Consider the following 25884-nt stretch of genomic DNA (forward strand, 5'->3'; position numbering starts at 1 on the left):
AGGCTGGTCTCAAACTCCTGACCTCAGGTGATCTGCCCACTTGGGCTTCCGAAAATGCTGGGATTACAGGTGTGAGCCACCATACCTGGCCCACCAATCTACTTTTGGTGTCTATATATTTGCCTATTCTGTATATATCAGATAAATGAAACCATAGACTGTGATACTTTTGTGACTGACTTTTCACTTAGCGTAAATGTTTTCAGGGTTCGTCTACGTTGAAGAATTTGTCAGTACTTCATTTATTTTTGTGGCCGAATAATATTAGATTGTATGAGTTTACCACATTTTATCAATTTATCTGCTGATAAATATTTAGGTTCTTTCTGCTTTTCTCTATCACTACTATGCTAAAAATGTTTGTATACAAGTTTCTTCATGGGCATATGTTTTTATTTTTTGGGGGGTGCATACCCTGGAGTTAAATTGCTAGGACAAACGGTAGCTCTATATTTAATCATTTGAGGAACTCCTAGCTTATTTTTCATAGTGGCTGCACCATTTTGTATTCCCAAAAGTATTGTAAGAGGATTTTAATTTCCCCACATCCTCACCAATACTTGCCGTACTCTGATTTTTTGATTCTAGCCATTCTAGTGTGTGTGAAGTGGTGCCTCATTGTGGTTTTGGTTTGCATTTCCCTGTTGACTAATGACATTGAGTATCTTTCTTGTCTTCATCAGCCATTTATGTATCTTCTTGGGAAAATTTTCTCTTCACCTTCTCTGCACATTTTTAAATTGAGTTAGTTGACTTTTAATATATTCCATTGCAAAAATTTTTATACATTCTGAATACAAGTTATTTATTAGAATCATGATTTTCTAATCTATTCTCCCATTCTGTAGGTTATTTTTACATTTTCTTCATGGTGTCCATTGAAGGACAAAAGTGCTTATTGCTGTGTACTTTTTCATTTGTCTAGGATGGGCTGGATTATTTTAGTAAGGTCTCTATTCAGGCTACTGTGTTAACCATCTAATGTTGCTCCTTAGGGAAGCAGAGGCTTGGATATGCCCACAGTTGCTATAGCAGAGTATTGGTTTTGGTAGAACTCTCTTCTCTTTAACCACAGGCAGATGGCTAGCCCCACCAACTGCTGCCTATTGTTCAGTTGATTTCAACAATGCTCTGGGACGTAAACTGCTCTTCAACCCTCCTCTAATCATATTGTGGGTCCTTTGAATGGATAATGACTGAGGTCTTTTTTTATATATATAATATTATGTAACATGTATTTTATATATATGTAATACCTATCTATATATCTATATCTATTTCAGGAGGGTTACTCTCGGTAGACTTATTTCCATTTTCCCCTACAAACCAACCAGCCTACCACTAAGCTTGTAATCTGAATCTTCTCTTTAACTGCTTTTCATTGACGCCTCCGGTGTTTCTGAGGATACCTGTAGGCTTGACTTTCTCCATGCTGTGTTGCAAATGACAACACAAATTCACTCTCTGATAGTTTTTGAGGCCAGAAGTTCAAAATCACTTTCAGTGGGCCAAAGCCAGGACTCTACTGTTTCTAGAGGCCCTAGAGGATAATATTTTTCCTGTCCCTTTCAGCTTCTAGAGCAGCTCCTTTTAGCTCATAGTCCCTTCTTCCATCTTTAAATTCAGTGCTGTAGGATCCTCTCTTTTTCACTCTGCTTCCTTCACATAATATTTTCTCTGTGTCAGTTGGCTTTACTCTTATCAGAAACTTGTGAGTGTATTTAAGGCCCATCTAGATGATTCAGATAATCTTCTCATCTAAAGACCTCAACTTATTCACATCTTCAAAGTCAACCTGTATAACATTCCTAGGTTTCGGAAATTAGGTGGTTGATAGCTTTCAGAGGGGCCTACTACAATAAGTATACTTCTGTCCCACCTCCAAGAAGACTTTCAAAATGGAAGTAGTAAAATGGTCTCTTTTCCATACAGAAACAGAAGAAACATGTATTTCTCCATTCTTCATCTGCAGATTCAACCCATAACACATGTAGTGCACTTTTTCTTCCTAGCTCTCATTCCATTGTGCTGTGGGGCTGCTGGGCACCTTAACACCGCAAAGTTAAGGTGGATGTTGATTTTATTGTGAGCATAATAGTACATTTGTCTCTGATACAAAAGCTTTATATGCATAAGTTTAAAAATCACATTATCTTGATATAAAGGCTCAACCAATCTATTTGCAAGAAATAAAAAGATAAACGTATGTGGTTAGAGATTTATTTTTTTGAGACAGAGTCTTACTCTGTTGCCCAGCAATGGCACAATCACAGTTCTCACAGTTCCCTACAGCCTCAGACTCCTTGGGCTCAGGTGATCCTCCCACCTCAGCCTTCCTAGTAGCTAGGACTACAGGTATGTGCCACCAGGCCCTGCTAATTTTTCTATCTTTTGTAGAGATGAGGTTTTGCCATGTTGCTCAGGCTGGTCTCGAACTCCTAGGCTTAAGCAATCTACTCACCTGGGCCTCGCAAAGTGCTGAGATTACAGGCATCAGTCACTGCACCCAGCCAGAGATGTTTTAAAATAGAGCATTTTAAATGCACTGGGTGCAGTGGCTCACGTCTGTAATTCCAGCTCTTAGGGAGGCAGAGGTGGGAGAACAGCTTGAGCCCAGGAGTTTGAGACGTGCCTGGACAATATAGCGAGACCCCATTCTCCACAAAAAGGAAAAAAAAAAGACACAAAAAAATAGAGCATTTTGAAAGATTTCTATGAAACACTCATATACAATAATGTTTGTGATCCTAAATGTCTCAAAATAGAGCACTTATAACAAATGACTCAGCCTAGAGTGAAATTGCCGACCCCTTAGAGTGATAAGCATATGTATGGTGGACTGAGGTTATAAGATAACACCTGCTATGGCCAGGCACCCCCAAAGGCTGACAAGAAAGTGAAACCAAAAGACAGATAATGGCTATGGACACTACAACAACTGACAACTCTTCATTCACCTTGGATGGAGTTCTGAGGGAAAATCATAGCTACTTCCTATGATTCTTTTCCTCCACTCTCTTACTACTGTCTGTGTGTGCTGAATATATTTGCATGACGGTTGGTGTGTGAAAGCCTCTCAACAAACCACGAATTCAGAATTTAATTAGCCACTGAGTCATTGTGAAACCTTCCGGCCTCCCTGTTGGAGTTAGTACAATTAGGCTGAGTCAACCCTGACACTAGAAACACTTACGCCTCTTTGGGTTGGACTTTGTGTCATAGGCCCTGATGCTGTCTCAGTCCCAAATATCTTGCAAGAATATTTTGTTGTGCACTGGAAGAAAACACAGTTTTTAGATTGAATAGGCCCAGGTTTAAATCTTGACCCTCATATCCACTATTTAGGATAATTTGTTGGTTCCACTGGGGTCCCGTTGCTAGAAGAGTAGGTAGCCAATCACTGAGATAACACGTATTAGCTGGGAAGAAAGACTTTTTTGTGGGTACTTCAGCCTAACCATTAAGTTCCTCTCCCCAACCCTCTAAAGTTAGGGGTTTATACAACAGGGAGGGGTAAGGAAGAGTAGCTGGTCAAGAGGCATCATGAATGGCTACTTTTGCTCATCTTTTAGTAACAAATATTTAGGACACCTTTCCATAGGCAAAATATACTCATCCTTACTCAAATGAGGCAAAGCCAAAATATCTCATCTGTTCACAGCCTAAATCTCAAAATTCAAGATTTCAGTTCTATGGGAAAATTGGGCCAGTTTCATATATACATATAAATTCATTTTTTCAGTCATAGGGTGGTCAAGACCCTACTTTGTGAGGGTTGTAGAATCAAAGAAAATGCCTGCATTTGGTACATAGTAGACAGCTAATAAAGACGGATGTTGTCATAATGTTATGTTATGGGCCGGTAAATAAAAGATGGAAAAATAGGAGATCTCATAAAGAGGTCTTTGTATTAAGTATTTTTTATAATTTTAGAACCTATTAATAGTTTATATGTGTATACACATACCTATATATGTGTAATTGCATATTTATCTTGTATATGATATATTTCATATATAACATCTCATTATATATCACATTTAAGATATGTAACAATCATATATGTAACATAACTTTTTAAGAAAAAAGTAGAGACACAACCCTAATTTTTATGTGAGTTTTTACATCTCACATGTAAAATTTAAAATTTAGCAGTTTAAAATTTACATTATCTTAGTTTATTTTTCCATCAATGTTTAGAATCATCTTTATTCCTAGAGGAAATCTTTAAATGTGTTTCTGAAGACTCTCATAATAAGACTCAAGCCATATATCTTTTCGCTAGGGAGTTATAGAATATTCATTCATACAATCCCTTAACTGTTCAGGAATATATATTAAGAGATAATGAATCAGTAATACACCTATTTTCATTCCTTTAAATAAATGGGTTTATATATGAAGTAAGAAAGTTATCTGTGTGAAGTACTGAGTAATTCAAAAATTTTGACAAGTAGACTACTGTAGCATTAAACACACAAATACAGCTAGGTCTATTCTCTTCCTGTTGTGGGTACATATATTTTTGTTTCCAAATTTAGCTAAAATTATTTTTATTTTAAGTACATGCTTTGGCAAGTGGCTTTTTTTTTTTTTTTTATAGGTAACACATTATAATGCCTCATCTTGGCAGAAAGCTTGAGGGGGAAATATTATAAAATTGGGAAAACAAAATGAAACTAATAAAATAAGTTCAAAATTAAAGTACTGTTTTAGCCCTCAGAATTGACTGCATCTTGTGCAGAGCACAGGGTGTAATTAGTGTGAGGTCCGGAACAAGTTGTACACACATAATCACAATGGAGACTTTAGAATTGTTTCGAATTGGCTATATTCCTTTTTCCTTGTGATTTTTGTAAAATCAGTTACGTGCTAAATCAAGTAAATCAGTTACTGTCTATACTATAAAGTAATCATTTGGAATATATCTAACAATGAATATTTTTCATTGCCTAGTTGGCAGGAATTGTGCAATATTACCAAAGAGTGGTTGTCAAATGAAAAAGTTTGATAATGAACTTTTATGTAACTACTAGAAAATGCACCATAAAGTTTTGGGTTAATCTACTCTATAATATTTTATATATTACATATTACTAAGTGGTCTCTCCCTCTCTCCATATATACATATTATACATATATACACATTATATACATACACATCTATATATACACATGTATATGTATACATATACACTTTACATATACATGTATACATATATGTATAGGTAATATATACATACATGTGTATGTGTGTGTGAGAGTTTGTGTGTGTGTATATATATATATATATATATATATATATATATAAAATAATGACATTGAACTTACCAGTTTATTCTTTGGGCATTGTATCTGATAGATATATTAGATCTGGATTTAAAAAAAAGTATACATATTAGTAAAATCCTATGACCTCACCAAAAGCAAACAAACAAACAAAAGCCAACAGGTAGCATAATAGACAAAAAATATACAAAATAAAATAAATTAAAATTTATATTTTATGGGTTCAAGTTAGAATCTACATCTTATTGTTCTAAGGATCCAAATTAAAGGTGCAGATATTTTTAGAAATTTAAAAATTTCAGCAGAAATAAAAAATTTTTGAACTGGATGTATATATAAGTTGGTATTTATAATCTCAAAGTTAATTATAAATGAATCAATAGAAGCCTTTCTGATGAGTTATTATCAATCAAGTTCTGCCACAATCAGTCAAAATTGGTTCAATCATGGTTAATAAAATTTATTGAATTAAACTAATTTTAGTTCCTACTTCTTTTGTATAGCTCATGCATTAAATTTTGAAGTTAACTTCCCAACATATTATACACCCATGAAATGTTATTTCTTAACTCAATTTAGTCTTAAATTTAATAGCATATAATGTCTTTAGTAGGAATAAGAGAGAGAGAAATAGAAGTTACAGGGCATATACTATGTTCACATATTATTCATGGTGCTTTTCACCAGCTCTCTTATTTATTCCTTAAAATATCATTGTGAAATGTTTAATTATTGTTACCATTTTGGAGAAGAACAAAAAGGTTCAGAGAGCTTTAGCAGTTTTATGAAAATTAGACAGTATGACTGAGCTAGAATTAAGACTTAGATATGTTCAATTATAAAGTTCACACCCTTTCTTCTAAACTATTTCCATTACACTTTAGAAATTGGAATCACATTCTTCAAATTATTATGTAGAAATATAAGATGGCTGATTTCTGGATAGGCTAGGTTACCCTGTAGTAACAAATATTCTGATACTCTTACTGATTTAGCACAGTAGCTCATGATACGCCAACACAGGTTGCCTGAAGGCTTGGTTCTCTAGTTACAAAGAGACCCAGGCTAATAGAAGTTTTAATTTTCCCAGTCTTCCTTGATCACCTCAGAGGTGGGAAGAGACATGGCAAACAGTGCATCAATTCTTAGAACTTCAGCTAGGAAATAACACATATCATGTATTCTTACATTTTCTCAGCTAAAGCAAGCCACACAGAGTCATGTATAATTTCACAGGTGGGAGAGAAGTCCAATTCTACCAGGTGCCTGGAAAGGGGAGAGGGAGAAAAAAACAACTATTTTATATAAGCATGAATGGCTACTTTTGCTCATCTTTTAGTAACAAATATTTAGTACACCTTTCCATAGGCAAAATATACTCATCCTTACTCAAGTGAGCAAAGCCAAAATATCTCATCTATTCACAGCTTCAATCTCAAAATTCAAGATTTCTATGTGATATCCAGTAGCATGAACAACTGTTTCAACATAGAGGCTCTTGATATCAAATTTTGTGAACTCAAAAGTGAAGTTTTGTGCCCCTTGCCTATCTAATTCTCAGTGGCCAAACGAGGATAAACCATAGTAAACTGTTCTATTCTGATAGAAGAGGATGGGAACTGTCTAATTTTCAGTGGCCAAATGGGGATAAACCATAGTAAACTGTTTCATTCTGATAGAAGAGGATGGGAACTGTCTAATTTTCAGGGCCAAGTGGGAATAAACCATAGTAAACTGTTGTATTCTGAGGGAAGAGGATGGGAAACACTAGCAGTTACTGCTACTGAAATTCTGAAATCCTGCCTAGCAGAGGTCAGGAGGACTCCTACATTGACTAAGGCAAAGTTTCTTAATTAGGTCTGAATTCTGCTCCCTTGTAGCAATCTTAAGTCTCTTGGCCGTGACCTCTGGAAGCTTTTTGTTTTTTGTTTTTTCTTCTTTGTTATCTTTCTGGGCCACATCACATCTAAAGTTGGCATCAGAAAATATATCCTCCTTGGGGGCTGAGCGTCTTTCTCATCTTGATTCCTGCCTGCACAAGATTTGAGATCTATAGGTCATTTCAAGGCTTAAGTATTCACAGACTTTTTGGGTGTAAGCTCATGCTTTAGGAATATAACTTTTAAAGACTTTTTTTTCTATTTAATTCTACTTGGTTCAGTAAAGAATACTAATATAAGAGTTCTTAGGTTTACTTTTTGTTTTCCTCTTTTCTTGGCCTTCATGTTTCACTTTTATCACTTAGTTTCAGTTACTTTGAGTTAATCCACCTGTATTAGTCTGTTCTCACACTGCTATGAAGAAATACCTGAGACTGGGTAATGTACAAAAAAAAGAGGTTTAATTGACTCACAGTTCTGCATGGCTGGGGAGGCCTCATGAAACTTACAATTATGGTGGAAGGCGCCTCTTCACAGGGTGGCAGGAGAGAGAATAGCAGGGGAAATGCTAGACACTTATAAAACCATCAGATCTTATGAGAACTCATTATCATGAGAATAGCATAGGAGAAACTGTCCCCATGATTCAGTTAGCTCCACCTGGTCCTATCCTTGATACGTGGGGATTATTACAATTCAAGGTGAGATTTGGATGGGGACACAGAGCCAAACCATATCATTCCACCCCTGACTCCTCCCAAATCTCATGTCCTCACATTTTTTTTTTTTTTTTTTATTTTTTGAGATGGAGTCTCACTCTGTCACCCAGTCTGGAGGGCAGTGGCGCAATCTCGGGTCACTGCAACCTCCACCTCCCAGGTTCAAATGATTCTCCTGCCTCAGCCTCCTGAGTAGCTGGGACTACAGGTGCCTGCCACAATGCCTGGCTAATTTTTTTGTATTTTTAGTAGAGATAGGGTTTCACTGTGTTAGCCAGGATGGTCTTGATCTCCTGACCTCATGATCCACCCGCCTCAGCCTCCCAAAGTGCTGGGATTACAGGCGTGAGCTACCGTGCCCAGCCATGTCCTCACATTTCAAAACACAATCATGCCCTTCCAAAGTCTTAACTCATTTCAGCATTAATCCAAAAGTCTGAGTCCAAAGTCTTATCTGAGACAAGGTAAATCCCTTTTGCCTATGAGCCTGTAAAATTGAAAGCAAGTTAGCTATATCCTAGATATAATGGGGGTACATGCATTGGGTAAATATACCCATTCCAAATGGGAGAAATTGGCAAAAATAAAGGGGCCACACGACCCATCCGAGTCTGAAATCCAATAGGGCAGTCACTAAACATTTAAGTTCCAAAATGGTCTCCTTTAGCTCCATGTCTCACATCCAGGTCACACTGATCCAAGAGGTGGGTTTCCAAGGCCTTAGGCAGCTCTGCCTCTGTGGCTTTGCAGGGTATAGCCCCTCTCCCAGCTGCTTTCTCAGGCTGGCATTGAGTGCCTGTGGCTTTTTCAGGAGCAGGGTGCAAGCTGTTGGTGGATCTAAAATTCTGGGGTCTGGAGGACAGTGGCCCTCTTCTCACAGCTCCATGAGGCAGTGCCCCAGTGGGGTCTCTGTGTGGGGGCTCCAACTCCACATTTCCCTTCTGCACTGCCCTAGCAGAGGTTCTCCATGAGGGCTCTGTCCCTGCAACAACTTCTGCCTGAACATCCAGGTGTTGTAATACGTCCTTTAAAATCTAGGTGGAGGTTCCCAAACCTGAATTACTGATTTCTCTGCACCCATAGGCCCAACATCACATGTAAGCTGCCAAGGTTTGGGGCTTGTACCCTCTGAAGCCTGAGTTGTACCTTGCCCCCTTTTAGCCTCGGCTGGACCTGAAGCAGCTGGCACAGGGTACCATGTCCCAAGGCTGCATTAGATCAGGGAGACCCTGGGCTCTGCCCATTAAACCACTTTCCCCCCTAGTCCTCTAGGCCAGTGGTGGGAGGGGCTGCTGTGAAGTGTCTGACATGCCCTGGAGACATTTTCCCCATTGTCTTGGTGATTAACATTCAACTCCTTGTTACTTCTGCAAATTTCTGCAGTCAGCTTGAATTTCTCTCCAGAAAATGGGTTTCTCTTTTGTATTACATAATCAGGCTGCAAATTTTTCAAACTTTTATGGTTTGCTTCCTCTTGAACATTTTGCATCTTAGAAATTTCTTCCAGCAGATACCCTAAATCATCTCTCTCAAGTTCAGAGTTCCACAGATCTCTAGGGAAGGGGAAAAATGCTTCCAGTCTCTTTGAGAAAACATAGCAAGAGTCACCTTTATTCCAGTTTCCAAAAAGTTTCTCATCGCCATCTGATACCACCTCAGCCTGCATTTCTTTGTCCGTATCAGTATCAGCATATTGGTCAAAGGCATTCCACAAGTCTCTGGGAAATTCCATACTTTCCCACATCTATCTTCTTCTGAGCCCTGCAAACTTTTCTAACTTCTGCCTATTACCTAGTTCCAAAGTTGCGTCCACATTTTTGGGTATCTTTACAGCAGCACCCCACTCCCAATATCAATTTCCTGAATTAGTTTGTTCTCACGCTGCTGTGAAGAAATACCCAAGACTAGGTAATTTATAAAGAGGTTTAAATGACTCAGTTTCTCATGGCTAGGGAGTCCTCAGGAAACTTAAAATCATGGTGAAAGGCACCGCTTCCCAGGGCAGCAAGAGTGAGAATGAGTGCCAGCAGAGGAAATGCCAGACACTTATAAAACCATTAGACCTCATGAGAACTCACTCACTATCACAAGAACAGCATGGAGGATAACACCCCCATGATTCAATTACCTCCACCCCGTCCCGCCTTTGACACGTGGGGATTATTACAATTCAAGGTGAGATTTGAGTGGGGACACAGAGCCAAACCATATCACTAACCTTTCTTGGAAAGTCTTTAGTCTCTTTTTCCTACACTATTTTGTCCAACTGAAATGACTTACTAGGTAGCACAAACGTGGTAGTGTTCCAAGACACCTTAATTCATTCAGAGGTTTTAACAGTGGATGCTGTATTTGTTATCTGTTACTGCATAACACATTACTTCAAAACTTAGTGGCTTAAAATAACACATATTTATCATCTCACAGTTTCTGTGGGTCAGGAATTTGGACATAATTTACATGGGACTTCTTAAGAGGCTGCAATGACATTATCAGCTAGTGCTGAGATCTCATTTGACCTGGGAAGGATCCACTTCTAAGCTTATTTACATGGTTGATGGAAAGATTCAATTTCTCCAGGATTGTTAGAGGGAGGGTCTCATTAACTCCATGATTCACTGCTTAGAGGGGGCCACCCTAAGCTTATTATCAAATACACCAATTTACTCCATAAAGGCCAGTGAGAAAGATAGAGTTTGCAAACACAGTGGAAGCCATCATCTTATGTAATGTAATCAGGGTAGTAACAGTCTATTATTTTCGCCATCACTAAGATGTAAGACACAGGTCCTCTCCAAAGTCAAGGGAAGAGAATTCCTACAGGGTGTGGATACAAAGAGGCAGCAATTGTGTCCGTCTTCCAAGCTGCCTGTCATAAATGTGATAGATACCCGTAGGCTTGATTTGATCTTTGTAAGTACGTGAGATTTAATTTGTACTTTGTCTTCTGTCTCTCTTAGGACTTCTCAGTTTAATCTTTTACCAGTTAGTATTGAAAAGAAATTACCTTTTTAAAATGATAAATTCTTGGTTTTTGGATCTCAACCATTCTCTTTCACTACCACTTTCTAACTGGCTAATTACTGTGCAGTATCTTGCCACTTCAGCCAACTGCATCCAACACACACTCCTAACGATCTGTTTCCAGTCTCTTCCCTAAGGCTGCTGTCCCATAAAAGTTCAGAGCCGAGAGAGTAGGTGGAACGGCATCAGCTCTCTTTGCTCCTGGATCCAAATGTAGCCATCTCCTCTACTATCCCCACACAAGGTGATACACGACATTTCTCCAGTACTCCAGATGGGCAGCAAGAGGTAAATTCCATAAAATTCCAGATTGTGACACTTCTCTGCAGAGTATATTCCACCATCATCTTTTGAAGCCAACCGTGAAGGTAGAAGTGTCAGAGGAACCCCCTCTCAGGCCCACACAAGGAGGATATTCTTTTTTGAGGCTATAATTCATTCAGAGGCAGGGAACCTTGGCCTAGAAAGCTGGTTATTACATTTCTTTTTATTATTCTAAATATGTAGCTTTTGGCATTAATCTTTGCACTTGAGAATTAAAAATCCCTTCTCTTCTCCTACCATTTCATTCATAAAAATATTTTGATTTTGAAAAACTGAGGACTTCAGTTTTATTCTGTGCTGGGATGTTTTCTGGATAAGTTCAACCTGCTTAAGCTGCTAAGATAGTTTGAAGAATGAAACAAGAAGATAAAAGAATTACTAGTACTGAAAAATAAAACAGATAAATTTGAAACATTGTCTCATTATATGTGCTTTCTTTTATTTATGTTTCCCTTATCTCTTTGCTTTCTGTATTTTGCCTCATAGATTTTTTATGTGTCTTTAAATTATCTAGTGTTTTTGGAAGTATATATTCCATTTTCAATTCTACTGCTTGTTATCTTTTAGTTTTTCAAAAACATTTTAAGCTTTCTTTTCCTATAATTTTCACCCTCTCTACTAAAAGCCATTTTTAGGATTCTGTCTTGTTTTATCTTATTCTTTTTATTTCATGTAGTTGCTCTTGATCTTCATCCTCATCCTTTTTTTGCTCTACTAACTTGTAACTCTTGATACATAAAAGCCATAACTTACTGCAATTATTAGAGAATACCATATTCAAGATACTTTCTTCTGCATGTCACAATAGATCATCTCTTGAAGTATGCTGTTCCTCTAATTAATCTTCATATTGTTTTTTGTTTTTTTGTTCTTCAATACTTGCTTAGCTCTGTGTTTTTTTTTTTTCTCAATACTCACATTTGAATAATGTGAGATAATGACACTGGGGTAAATATTTTTCATAGGTAAGAGTCAAAAGATTGCCTTTCTACTTATCTGGCAGGGGAGATACCAGGATCACAAAAGTGGTTTTCACAGGGTGAGGCTTATCCATTATATTCCAGATATGCTGACCCCTGTGATTTCCCCAATTGTGGGAAACTTGACTGCATAATTTGTGGTAGTGGTGGACTGCATTCATAATCTCCCACAGAGACTGTGATATCAATATCTGATATCATGATATCACAGTTATCATAATTTATATCTCTGATATAAATTTTTAAAAGTTATAAAAAAAATAGCTTTCGGCCCTACTGTTTATGCTTCAATAAATACTTGAAAAGAAACTTGATATGTTCAACTCCAAGGGCAATTTTAGGTTTTAAACAGACTTTGTATGATTGCTTACCTCTTCTATATGCTAAACCTTGCTCAGAGTTATAGAATTTTATAGAATTACATGAAAAATTAGGATTTCTACCCTTTTTCTACACTACTGTAAACTTCTATGCAAAAATTGTCTTCAGTGAGTAAAGTGTGATGACTAAACACCCTACCATTCTTAGTTTTTACCAAATTGTTATTTAGAATTTATATCTTATCAAGGAAAATCGTGTGTGTGTGTGTGTGTGTGTGCATGTTGGAGGGAGGTATACACATGTGTGTGTTGGGGTTGTAGCCTGAATTTAAATATAGAACATACCCCAAGGGAGAAGAGGAATTTATGCCACAGTTCAGATTTGTATATTCTCTGAATCAGGCAACAAATGAGGGTTGAATGCATGTCTGTCAATATTGTTTTCTAGATTACCTAGTGTAGTTGTGTGAAGCTGAATATATTATTGCCTAATGGGCTTAGGTCTCAATAGTATTTTGTTTTCCTTCAATTAAATTTCATCAGTCCTATAATTTTTTTTAAGTTCCTACAAGATTTTGGCTTATCTTTCAGCACTAAATTTCAAGTTATTGATGTTTTAAATTTTTTTTGTGTCTTCCCAGTTATTTTGTGAGGAAATGGAAGAGGATAAAAAAGGCTCTTAATGAAGCAATTAAGCCTGCTTTCCCATATGTATAATTTTATGATTATATTTAAAATTATATTTATCTTCCTACTTACAACCCTACATTTTAAAAATAAAAAGTCTAGAATAATAAAAATACATATTAGATACCTGAAAAATACCTTTGTAGAATGAATTGAAAATTCACGAAAGTCACAGCGATGGGGCTACTGCCCACTTAAAATACTTAAATCGATCAAGAACAGTAGAATTAACTTGTCTGTGATCAGGCTTTGGCTCAAACATCAATGATACTGTGCTTCAGGAAACCAGAAGGATGTAGTGTTAATATTAAAACAAATAATGTCAATACAATTGAAATGTGAATGACTGTGCAACATTAATTGGATTTATGTTCTATAAAATACATGAAAAATATTGGTAAAATTACATGATATTTCATAAACATAAAAGGTAACTCAAAAAGAGATGCATGTCTAACATATTCTTGGTTTCAAGGATATTTTTGAGTCATTTCCAATGCATGATAAATTATGGCAAAAATAAATAAGCTTGGAGAGTAACTGAATCAGAACCTGTCTTCTAGATGTTTTGGTATCATACTTTGAATACTGAATATATATTTATATGGTTTTTGCTGCAATAATGAGATAGAGTCACCTATTTTATTTTTTGTCTAAAATCAGCAAATAATAGCCAAATAAAGAATCCCCAAACAACGTATTAAGGGTGTCAAGGGATCTATACTTCAGAAGTTAAACTGTAGCAAAGATTTTCTTTTACTTATTTCATATTCACCACTTAAAGATATATATGACAATACACATCTTTCCAAGTAAGGTCATTTGGAATCATACGAGTAGAATATACCTCTTCTAAATATCTTCTTGCAAAAATTTCCAAAAAAATCATTGAAAATTTCTTTTGGAATGGTATTGCTTAAGAAATACAGCTCCCCTGAATCCTGTTTCTTCAAACAGCCTTGCCATTGTACCAGATGGAGAGAGATAACACATGTAATTTAGCGGTGTCAGGCTAACACCTCAATGTGTTTTTACAAAAATGGAAATCTTGCCCTCCCAGAAGACAGTAAGAAATAACAGAAAAAATCAAAATAAAAATGATTAGGAAGCTCTTTTTATTGTAAATATTTCTAAATTTATATTTAAATTATGTTATGTATGAAATAATTTTACATTTAAATTATATCTACAATTTAGAGATACATGATTTATTTAAGGATGCACTACAGTATTCCTATGTACAGCAGCCAATTATGCTTGTTGCAATATAAAAGAATATTAACTTCTCATATATTACTGTAGCTAACAAAGTGCATTATTTTTTGACAAATGTGATATATTGTAATGGTTTGTGAGTGCCTCAAAATGAATATTCCATCAAAAAAATTTTAAATTTTTCTTCATTCAAGTATGAATTAATATGCACTATATTTTATTGGAAACAGGGTATATATTTCTGCATTTACCTTAAATTTAATGTTGGCAATAAAACATGATATTGTGGTAGAAGTTGACAATAAATATCCTCTGTACCCAACTGGATTTTGACACACGATTAAGAACAACCTCACAGTGTAATTTCCACATAGATCAATAACATTAGATTCTCCACACAATTCAGCCTCTGCTGATATAAATGAAGGCCTCATTTTAAATTAGTTCAGGTAAAATGGGATTGCTCAAGCCACATCTAGAAAAAATCTTTCCTTAGCCAAATTGAAGGCTTCACATAAGAAAGGTAAATATTTGGCTGGGTGCGGTGGCTCACGCTTGTAATCCCAGCACTTTGGGAGGCCGAGGCGGGTGGATCACGAGGTCAGGAGATTGAGACCACGGTGAAACCCCATCTCTACTAAAAATACAAAAAATTAGCCGGGCGTGGTGGCGGGCGCCTGTAGTCCCAGCTACTCGGAGAGGCTGAGGCCGGAGAATGGCGTGAACCCGGGAGGCGGAGCTTGCAGTGAGCCGAGATTGCGCCACTGCACTCCAGCCTGGGCGACAGAGCGAGACTCCGTCTCAAAAAAAAAAAAAAGAAAGATAAATATTTATGTATTAATTTGATCATAGATTAAAAAGAATTATTTTCACATAGATGGCTTATTTTACAAGAAAGGATAACTTTATAACATAAACTGATAGATTGGTGGAAGTTGTGGTTCACTGACAACAATGTATTTGGCTAATAGATAAAGTCTAGCTTTTTTGTCACCATGAATCCATTTATACTTTGAAAAATCATCTAGGGACAAAGCATGAAGAAAGGATACAGTGGGCCTAGTCTAACACTAGATTCGATTTCTTTATTTTTATGTCTCCATATTGTCACCAAATTCTCCTCTGAATCATATTTTACTGTCTAAATTATACTTTTTTACTCAGAACCCACTTTATCTCCTCTATTCATTTCAGAGGCTCAGAGGGGAAAGGGGACAATTTGGTCATAAAATGGAGCCCTTTCAATTGGGCTATGTGACAAGAACCTGGTATTATTGGAGAAAAAAAAAATGCTTCTTGTACAAAAAATTGTAACCATTAGTTTGCAGTCCTAGAAGACTGAGTGAAAATCAACCATCACTTTTTTTTTAATGGATATTTTGACTGGATGAAAGTGTCCTTTGTTATATGGTACAAATTCCTGAGAACAATTTGATGAACCACTTCTTGTTGCACAAGTCTTGTTCTTACCAAGAAGTTATTAATATTTATTCTTATGTAAAGCAAGAATTAAGTTCCAAAAATGTCTCCAGATTTTACTAGGACTGTAAACTTCTGGAGAGCAGGAATTCTGAATGACTGGTTTTTACACTCAACAGCATCAAGTACAATACTTTGCAGGTAAATATTAGATCACTTGATATATTTCTACCTTAAAATATTAAGTAATTTTTCTACCTTAAAATATTAAGTCTATTAATGTGGACATTCATACCTTCCTTCTTGGGGGAGATAATTATTCTACTGAAAATTTTTAAGGCAGAGAATATTATCAGTCACTTTGAAAAACAGGAAGGTTTAGGTTAAAAACAAATCTTAACAGACTGCATCACATCATACATACATGAGACAAATGCCTTTGACTGTGTAATTAATGAAAGATCCTTCTAAAAAATTTCCAATTCAATTATGTAAAATTAAATTAAAAAGTTATAGTATAAATGCAAATTAAAATATCAAATACATACAGAATGCAATACCCAATTTTTTATTATTAGATTCTACAGACTTTTTTTAAGTTTCTGTAAAATTTTCTAAATGCTTACTCTGTACATATTTATTTCATCATGGACAAGTAACAAGGAGATCACAGGTGACACCAATCCCCTGACCACGCTTTCAGAAGCACTGCACTAGATTGACTTTCTAATGTCAATCTTCATTTTCTAGCTCTGTTACAGCCTTGGTCTCCTTATTATCTAGTACAACACACATACAAATATGTGTGATATAGTATAAATATAATATAAAAATATGTGTGTTATAAATATATTAAAATATGTTTGTACTAGATAATAATACTTAATAACGTTGAGTGTTTAATTGTTCTAAGCACTTTACCTGCAGGAAACAGTTTTTTTTATTTTGGTGAAATACAACTAACAAATTTATTTACAATTTTAAGCATTTTTAAGTGTATAGTTTAGTGGCGTTAACATATTCAAAATGTTGTGCAGCCATCACCATCATCAGTCTTCAAAACTCTTTTCATATTGTAAAACTAAAAGTTTATGCTAATTTAAAAATGAGTCCCATTTCCCCCCTCCTCAACCTCTGAAAACTACCATTCTATTTTCTGCCTCCATAGTTTTGCCCACTCTTAAGTACCTCACATAAGTGGAATTTGTCTTATTTGCCTTTTTGTGACCGGCTTATTTCATTTAGCATGATGTCTTCAAGTTTTATTCATGTTATATAGCATATGTCATAATTTTCTTCACTTTTAAGCTTGAGTAATATTTCATCATATATATCTCACATTTTGCTTATCCATTCATTTCTCAATGGACACTTGAGTTGCTTCTACATTTTAGCTGTTGTGAATACTGCTGCTGTGAACATGGGTGTATAAATTTCTCAAGACCTTTTTATCAGTTTTTTTAAATATATACTCAGTAGTAGTTTAGCTGGATTATATGGTAATTTTATTTTTAATTTTTGAGGAACTGTCCTACCCTTTTATTCAATAATAGCTATACCAATTGACAATTGGCATTCCTACCAACAGGGCATAAGGGTTCTCAATTCTCCACATATTCACTGATACTTGTTATTTTCTGGTTTTTTTTTTTTTTTTTTTAATGGGAGCCATGTTAATGAGTGTAAGGTGATATTTCATTATAGTTTTGATTTGCATATCCCTAATGATTAGTGATGTTAAGCATCTCTTCATGTGCTTATTGGCCATTTGTATATCTTCTTTAAAAACATATATATACTCATTCCTTTGCCCATTTTTGAATTACGTTTATTTTTTGTTGTTGAGTTTCAATAATTTTCTATATAACCTAGGTATTGATCCTTTATCAGACTTAAGATTTGCAAATATTCTCTTTCATTCTACAGGTTGCTAATTCTCTCTGTTGGTAATATCTTTTGATGCTGTTGTGTCCGGAATTGATTCATTCCGGTGGGTTCTTGGTCTCACTGACTTCAAGAATAAAGCTGCAGACACTCGTGGTGAGTGTTACAGTTCTTATAGATGGTGTTTCCGGAGTTTGTTCCTTCAGATGTTCAGATGTGTCCAGAGTTTCTTCCTTCCGGTGGGTTCATGGTCTCTCTGACTTCAGGAATGAAGCCGCAGACCTTCGCAGTGTTACAGCTCTTAAGGGTGGTGCGTCCAGGGTTGTTTGTTCCTCCTGGTGGGTTCGTGGTCTTGCTGACTTCAGGAATGAAGCCACAGACCCTCATGGTGAGTGTTACAGCTCATAAAGGTAGTGCGGACCCAAAAAGTGAGGAGCAGCAAGATTTACTGTGAAGAGCAAAAGAACAAAGCTTCCACAGCATAGAAGGACACCCCAGTGGGTTGCCACTGCTAGCTCAGGTGGCCAGTTATTATTCCCTTATTTGGCCCTGCCCACATCCTGTTGATTGGTCCATTTTACAGAGCGCTGATTGGTCCATTTTACAGAGTGCTGATTGGTGCGTTTACAATCCTTTAGCTAGATACAGAACGCTGATTGCTTCGTTTTTACAGAGTGCTGATTGGTGCATTTACAATCCTTTGGCTAGACATAGACTGCTGATTGGTGCGTTTTTACAGAGTACTGATTGGTGCATTTACAATCTTTTAGCTAGACACAGACTGCTGATTGGTGTATTTATAATCCTCTAGCTAAACAGAAAAGTTTTCCATGTCCCCACCTGACCCAGAAGCCCAGCTGGCTTCACCTCTCACTGGTATACTTTGGACATTTGTTCCCCCAAAATCTCATGTTGAAATGTAACCCCTAATGTTGGAAATGAGGCCAAGCTGGATGTGGCTGGGCCATGGGGATCTATCCCTCATGAAAGACTTAGTGCCCTCTCCACAGTAATGAGTGAGTTTCCACTCTGTAAGTTCATGTAAGAGCTGGTTGTTTAAAAGAACCTGGCATCTGTCTTTTGCTCCCTCTCTCTTGCCATGTGATGTGCCTGCTCCCCATTTGCCTTCTGCCATGATTGAAAGTTTCCTGAGGCCTCACTAGAAGCAAATGCTGGTGCCATACTTCTTGTACAGCCTGCAAAACTGAGTGAAATAAACCTGTCATCTTTATAAATTTCCCAGCCTCAGCTATTTCTTTATAACAACATAAAACAGATTAACACAGATGCACAATTTTTAAAAATTTTATAAGAAAAAGTTTGTCTCTTTTTTCTTGTATTATCTGTGCCTCCAGTATCATATCTAAGAAAGCACTGACAAATCTAATGTAGTAAAGCTTTTGCCCTATATTTTCTAATAAGTTTTTTTTTTAGTTTTAGGTCTTACATATATACTTTTGATCTATTTTTAGTTAATTCTTATATATGGCTTTAGGTAAAGATCTATCTTCATTATTTTGTATGAGCATATCCAATTTTCCCAGCACTATTTTTTGAAAAGACTGCCTTTTCCCTATTGAATGGTTGGCAACCTTGCCAAAGATTGTTTGACTATATATATGAGGCTTTATTTCTGATCTTTCTATTCTATTCCATCTGTCTATATGTCTGTCTCTATGCAGTACCACACTGTATTGATTACTGTGGATTTGTAGTAAGTTATAAAATCTGCAAGTATGAGTTTTCCACACTTCTTTTTCAAAATTGATTTGGATATTTGGGATCCCTTGAGATTCCACTTGAATTTTAGGATTTTTTTTTTCTATTTCTACAAAAAACATCATTGAGATTTGTATAGAGATTACACTGAATCTATAGATTGCTTTGAGTAGCACTGCTCTTACTAATATTACGTCTTCTAATTCATAAACATAAAATGTGTTTCCATTTATGTTTTCATTTATTTTTTTCAGCAATGTTTTGTAGTTTTCGTCGTGCAAGTCTTTTACCTCTTTAATTATCAAATATTTTATAGTTTTTGATGTTATTGTAAATAAAATTGTTTAATAATTTCTCTTTCAGATTGTTCATTGTCAGCATATAGAAATGCAACTGATTTTCACTTGTTTGTTTTGCATCCTACTATTTTCCCAAATTTATTTATTAGCTTTTCAAGTTTTTTTTGTGTGTGGACATATAAGCTTATATACTCTGTGAATGGTGATAATTTTACTTTTTCCTTTGTAATTTGTTTGCCTTTTATATGTTTTTCTCATCTGATTGCTCTGGCTAGAATGTCCAGTAATAACTATGTTGATTAAAAATGGTAAAAGGGGTTATCCTTGCCTGGTCCTTCATCTTGGGGGAAAAACTTTTAGTCTTTTACTGTTGTGATGTTTACTGCGGGTTTTTAACATATGCCTTTAATTATGTTGAGATATTTTAGTCCATTCTTATTTTGTTGAGAATTTGAAATAAGGATATTGAAAGGATATTGAATTTTCTTGAAAGATTTTTGTGTCAATTGAAATAATTATGTTTTTTCTTTATTCCATTAATATCATATATTACATTGATCAATTTTTGTATGTTGAATTATCCTTGCATTCCAAGAATAAATTCCACTCGCTAATTGTGTATAAAACTTTCAATATGCTGCTGAATTTGATTTTCTGTTTTTTTGTTGAGAAATTTTACGTAAACGCTCATAAGGAAAATTGATCTGTAGTTTTCTTTTCTTGTAGTAATTTCATCTGACTGGTATTAAGATAATGTTGGCCTTATAGAATGAGTTTGGAAGTATTATCTCCTATTCAATTTTTAGAAAAGTTTGAGACAGACTGGTTTAATTCTTTAAATGTTTGGTAGAATCACCAGTGAAACTATCACGTCTAGGAATTGCCTGAAAATCTTTGATTGTTGATTCAATCTCCTCACCAATTGCAGGTATATTCAGATTTTCCATTTCCTTGTAATTTAGTCTTGGTAGTTATTGCACTTCTAGAAATTTTTTGTTTCATCTAGGCTATCTAATTTGTTGGTGCATAATTGTTCATAGTACTTTTTAAATAATACTTTTTATTCCTGTAGAATCGGTAGAAATGTCTCCACTTTCTTTTGTGATGTTATTAATAGGATTTTGTTTTTTTCTTTGTATGTCTAGCTAAAATTTTATCAATTTTCTTGGTCTTTTTAAAAAATTACCTTTTTGTTTCATTAATCTTTAAATTGATTTTCTATTCCCCATTTTTTAAATGTTTGCTCTAATCTCTGATTTTTTCTTTCTCCAGCTTGCTTTGGATTTAGTTTGCTCTTCTTTTTCTAATTCCTTAAATTGTTAAGTTAGGTTATTGACTTGGGATCTTTCTTGTTTTTTAATGTTACCATTTATAGCCACAGAATTCCCCCTTAGCACTGGTTTTAGTGCGTCCATAAATTTTGATATATTCTGTTTTTGTTTTCATTTGTCTCTAAGGATTTTCTAATTTCCCTTGTAATTTCTTCTTTATTTCATCAATTGTTTAAAATATGTTGTTTCATTTTTAATAATTTGTGAATTTTCCATTTTTTTTCTGTTGTTGACTTCTAACTTCATCTCATTGTGGTCATAAAATATCATATCTACATTTTAATCTATTAAGACATAATTTCAGGTCTAACATATGGTCTATTCTGGAAAATGTTCCACGTTTACTTGAGAAAAATGTGTATGCCATTGTTCATGGGTAGAATGTTGTGTATATGTCTGTTAGATTTAGTTGGTCTGTTGCATTATTTAAGTCTTCTGTTTCCTTATTTTTGTCTGATTGTTTTATACTTTAGTGAGAGGAGGGTATTGAAGTCTTCAAATACTATTGTTTGCCTGTCTATTTCTCTCTTCAGTTTTGTCAGTTTTTGCTTCATGTATTTTGATAATCTGTGATTAGGCATGTAAATGTTTGTGATTATTATAATTGTATTTATTGTTTATTATAATTATAATATATAATTATAATTTTTATAATTATTATTTATTGTTGCTGTATTGAATCTTTTATTAATATGCAATATTTAATTTATCACTTGTACATTTTTTGATTTAAAGTTTATTTTATTAGTATAGCTGATATACTTTGATATAGTAAATATCAAAGTTTATTTTTGATATTAGTATAGCTGCTCCTGATCTATTTTGTTTACTATTTGCCTGAAACATCTTTTTCCATCCTTTTTACTTTCAATCTATTTGTGTTTTTGGCGCTCAAATTAGTCTCTGCTAAACAGCATATAGTTGGATTATGTGTTTTCTTTAATCCATTATGCATATCCCTGTCTTTTGATTAGATAACTTAATAAATTTACATTTAAAGCAATTACTGATAAAAACAGACTTCTGTCATAGCTTTCTGTTTCTAAATATCTTGTAGGTTTTTGGCTTTCATTTCCTACATTACAAATTTTGTATTTATCTGAAATTTTTGTAGTGAACTGTTTGCGTTTCTTTCTTATTTTCCTTTTTGTATATTCTGTAGCTATTTTTCTTGTTGTTACCATAAGGATTATATTTACCTGCATAAATTTATGTCAGATTAATTCAAATAACATATAAATACTGTTTCTCTGTCCCAACCCTTTCAGTTGTTGATATCATAAAAGTATGCCTTTAGAGATTGTGTGCCCAAAAACTAATAAGTATTTTAAAAGTCTTTTGAATTCTGTAGAAAAACATGTGGAGTTCTAATTAAAGTTGTATTAATACTAGCTGTTAGACAAGAAAATATTTTTTAAAATGTGTTTGTTTCTTAAGTCATGTACATTAAAAAAGTAGGGTTATAAGCCTTTGTTAGAATAATGCCAGCTTTTATAATTGCCATATATTTCCCTTTATTGAGACATTTATTTCTTTATATGGCTTTGAGTTATTGCATAGTCTTCTTTCATTTCACCCTCCAAGATGCCCTTGAGAATTCCTGGCATTATAAGTCTCAGAGTCATAGACTCCCTCAGATTTTCTTTATCTGAGGATGTCTAAGTGCTCCCTCAGTTTTGAAGGACAGTCTTGCCAGATATCAAATTCTCGTTTGACAATTTTTGTTTTGTTTTATTTTGGCCCTTTTAATATATAGGTCCACTGACTTCTTGCACCTGAAGTTTCTGATGAGGAATCTTCTGATAAACTTCTGATAAACTTATTGCTGCATTGGATCACAGAGGTGCCAACAAAGATGTAGGTGGTTATTTCTTTTGCACATCTCTCCATTGTTAAAGCCCCTCCCTTCTGCTAACATTACTTTCAGGAGATTTAGAGAGCCAGTACTCTTCCCTACTTCCATTATTCTCTTTTATTCTTTTTTGTGCATGAGACATTAAAGATTGGGCCATTCAGAAAGCAACTGCATATATAGGAAAAAAAATTAAAAGGGAAAAGTTCAGGCTCAGAAAAAAAACCTGATAATACCTTGAGTTTAGATGTCAGTCTGATCTTGAGCACAGAAAAGACTTCAACAATTAAGAAAAATAGAAAGCAATAAGCAAACAAACAAAAATAACAAAAAACAGCAAACCTCAGGAAGGGGGAAAATATGATTTCTAGAATTACCAGATTATTTGATTTAAATGTCCAGTTTTCAACAAAAAATTACAAAGCATACCAAGAAAGAGGAAAATATGGCCCTTTTATGTTATAAGTCGTTTCTCTCATGAAGCTTTCAAATTCTCTCTTTGTGTTTGGTTTTAAAGAGTTTGTAATGTGCCTTGTGGATCTCTGAGTTCATCTTACTTGAAGTTCATTGAGCTTCTTGGGTGTTTATATTCATATATTTTATCAAATTTGAGAAGTTTTCAGCCATTATTTTTCCAAATATTCTCTTTTCTTTTATCTCCCTTTCCTTCTGGAACTACCATAATGCACATGTTGATTTGCTTAATGGTACCCCACGAGTTTCTTAGGCTCTGTTCACTTTTCTTTAATCCTTTTTCTTTCTGTTTCTCAGACTTGATCATTTCAACTGTCCTATCTTCAGGTTCACTGATTCTTTATTCTGCCTGCTGAAATCTGTCTTTGAATCTCCTTAGTCAATTTTTTATTTCAATTATTGTGTTTTCAGCTCTTTTTGGTCCTTTTTTTTCTTTATTGACATTTCTATCTTGTTAATACATTTTTCTCTGAACTTTGTGCACATATTCCTTTGATTCTTGAAGCAACTTTAAGACGTTTTAAAGTCATTGTCTAGAAGATCTACAATCAGGTCTTTTTCATGGCTGGTATCTGTTGACATCTAAACTTAAGATATTCTCAAGGTCTTTTCTGAGCCTGAATCTTTACCTGGACATGCATGATCACTTTTAGTTTTTTTTTCCTTATATGCAATTGCTTTCTGATGGCCCAATCTTTAATGTATGGTGCTCTAAAAGGAAAAAAACAGAATAATGAAAGTAGAGAAGAGTGCTGGCCCTTTAAATCTCCTGGAAGTAATGTTAGCAGAAGGGAGGGGCTTTAACAGTGGAAGGATGTGCAAAAGCAATGGCCACTCAAATCTTTGTTGGCACCTCTGTGATCAAATGCAACAATAAGCAACCACAGCACAGATCCTTGATATTTGGAGAACACATTATTTTTTTGGCTTACCCTGGCTCCTACAACCTTTTAGTGAACGGCTCTCAGCACTCATACACAGCTGCGTGTCATAAAATTAACTACAATTTGCTGTCCAAGTCTTTCCCTGGAAGTTACAAGCCTTTAATAGAATCCAGAGTTACAAAAAATTATATGAGACAGATTTTTCCAGTGTAATTATTGTTCAGATATGGAGACAGATTTTTGGTGCTTCCTACTGTGCCATCTTCCCAGTTCCACAATGTACATTTACTGCTCAAAACAATTAGATGAGAGAGAGATACGGAAATTGAGGAAAAGAAGTGCTCAATAGATTGACCAAGGTTTCATATTTGGTTGTAGAGCTGGGATTTAAATCTAGCAGGTCTGATTCCTGAACCCACATTCTTAACCACCATGCTATACAACCTCTCTCTCTGACTCTTCATGTCCTCTGTGGCCCTCTATGATGATTTACTTTACACTGTATTAATAAGTACTAGAAAACTGAAGTTACATTCATACTTTTAATTGTATACATTTTAATTGCACACTTGTATTTTAAAAGACTGTACAAAAATGCTTAGTGACTGTTTCAAAGTCTAGCTGTCAAGGCTATAGGAAATTTTCATTCAATTGAGCAATGAGTCTTTCTCGTTAAGAATATGGAGGTTGTGAAATCTGTTTATTTTCTCTTTTCTTTGAATCTTTCCATGTGTCAGCTGTAATGCTGTTTGAATCAAAGACATTTGATTACCATCTATGTTCTTCCCTTAAACTGAATGGAGAGCTTTGAGGAAGATTGGCAGGCTTGCATAATGGACTATTTTGACATTTGCAAAGTATTGCAACAGGAGAGAACTTACAAGTCCTTTGCTCTATGGTTGTCAAAGCACAATTCAGTGCCAGACTTGGCAGGGGTTTCAGAGCTTTTTGCTTCACCAAGTATTGGTTCCCTAAAAAGTCCAAGCCATCATCTCGTTCTATTCTACAAAGGCAGCCCCATTGGATAGATAGTATAAAAGTCTGTAATAGTTGTTCCTCCATATGAAAAACATCCCCCTTTTTCTAAGGGGATATATATATATTCATTGGCTAGGGCAAAAAAAGTCAATTCAGCCTTTTTGTAATTTACCCATCCCTCCATAGTGGAACTATCACTTGATTTAGTATGAAAGTGTTAGGGTTGAGAAGGCAGGAAAATCATACAATGTAACATTCATTCTTCCCCATTTTCTCAGCAGTTACACTGGTGGTGCTTCTTAATTTTAAGACTTTTCTGCTGCTTCATACCTGATAACAAATTGTATTATCAAAGCCTGTCACAAAAAAATTCTGTGAAATTTTAAATGCCAACTCCATAAGCTATATAAAGTTTTTCCAGTTTAGATATCAATGTGATAAATTATACTGTCAAACAGTTTTTAATACTTGATGACATAAATAGCTTTGAAAAACTCTGATGATTTAGGATTAATTACCTCCAAGTTCTCTTGACTAGCACAATATTCCTAACTAGTTCATTTTCAGAAAAAGTATTTCTCCAATGCATTAGAAAAAATTGCTCCC

The 25884-nt window shown here is 35.0% G+C and overlaps 1 non-coding gene across 1 annotated transcript; it reads left to right on the forward strand.

The window, feature by feature from the left end:
• Positions 1-12224: 12224 nt before the first annotated feature.
• LOC115832045 lies at positions 12225-12386 on the forward strand. The gene has a single exon (XR_004027522.1). It is a non-coding gene; the product is annotated as a U1 spliceosomal RNA (small nuclear RNA).
• The last annotated feature ends 13498 nt before the right edge of the window (positions 12387-25884 follow it).

Source organism: Nomascus leucogenys, chromosome 2 (genome assembly GCF_006542625.1).
Source record: "Nomascus leucogenys isolate Asia chromosome 2, Asia_NLE_v1, whole genome shotgun sequence".
NCBI lineage: Eukaryota > Metazoa > Chordata > Mammalia > Primates > Hylobatidae > Nomascus > Nomascus leucogenys.